We start from the raw sequence: 1491 nt of genomic DNA on the forward strand, positions 1-1491 counted from the left end.
ATGCTGAATGCTCCGAGGTCAGACCCAGGAAGGGGGAAGCCGTGTGAGCTGTGTGTCCTGAAGACAGGCTGCTCCCAGAGAGAAGACTTCCCCAGAGTCCTGCCTGGCTTCGTAGGGAGCAGTTCCAGAGCATTGCCTGGGGACTCCGTGACACCCTGAGCTCCCGAGCTCCCAGCACGCCCCAGCCCAATGTCGGGAATCAGGGCCTGCTGCGGACCCAGTCTCTGGGCAACGTAATGAGCACGAGGGCCTGTAGCAGGCTGCCTGATCGGCGCAACCATGACTGACTGCAAGGGGCAGCAGATCGGCTCTGGAGCCCAGCAGCAGCAGCCGCTCAGTGGCTGCTCCCAGTGTTTGCCTGCAGCTGTGCTAGCCCCTGGGCCCTTGTATCGCTCCAGGTAACCTGGTTCTGACCCTTGGCTCTGGTTCCTGGCCTCTGGCTCTGGCCACTCGGCCTGACTGCCCACAGCCTGGTCACTGACAGTCAGTGCTTGTGGTCCCAGCCTGCCCCGGCCCATCCCCAGCCAGGGAGAGCTCAGGGGTTTCAATTGGGTTTCACAGAGGGTCCAAGACGTCCCTCAGAACCGAAGGGCTCTCAGCCTCAGCACAGGGTGCTGGGTGGGGCGTGGGGGTGGGGGTTGTGCTAAGTGGTGAGGGTGCGAGAGAAGCCTCCTGGCCAATGTGATCACTGAAGCGCTGGGGAAACACTGGAACTTCCAGCCCCCGGCCAAGAGTGAAACGCAGTGCAGTGTTTCCAGGAACAGGGGGAAGAGTCAGGAGAAATGCTTCAAATTCACCAGAAACATGATCAATAGTGCGTGCCCCACAGTCAGCTCTGGAGCGCAGCCGGCCCCGTCAAACCTGTGTTCTCACTAGTGCAGCCCGCGCGGGTTTCCACGCCCCCTCCCTGGCTTGCTGCACTCTTGCTTTAGTGGAAAAGGGGCCAGCTGAGCTGACTGTATTTAGCCACTGAGGAGCCCTGCGCCTCCCACACATCTGCTTCCTGTCAGGTGGTGCCCGCACTCAGTGGGTCCTTGGGCTGTGCCCGGGTGTCAGAGCAGGAGCGCGGCACCGTCAGAGGCTGAAGTTCTCTTTCGTTTCTTCCTTGGACACAGCCTCCCTTCCCCTTTCTGTGTGTTGGCGGGTCGGGGAGGGGGTGGGGGGATTGCGTCTCTTGTCCCTTCTTGGAACTGGGGCTGTGGTGGATGGGAGGCCGGGGGCGGTGATGTCATTGTGCTCGGGGCAGGCTCACTGGCCCTTGTTTTCCAGGGAGCAGTCCGGGGGGGCTGCTCACCTTCTACTGGGAGCAAGTGTGTCCCTTGCCCACAGCCCCAGACGCTGCAGACAGGTCCACTGAACTCTGGGGGGCTGCCTGGTGGGCCTGGGCAAGTGAGGGATGCCGCAGTGTGAAGGGGGAGAAACATGCCTTGCGTTAGACAGCTGCCAGAGTGACAGACCCTCAAACGTCCTGGGCTTGTGGGTGGGGGTGAG

Source organism: Lepidochelys kempii, chromosome 14 (assembly GCF_965140285.1).
Source record: "Lepidochelys kempii isolate rLepKem1 chromosome 14, rLepKem1.hap1, whole genome shotgun sequence".
Lineage (NCBI taxonomy): Eukaryota > Metazoa > Chordata > Testudines > Cheloniidae > Lepidochelys > Lepidochelys kempii.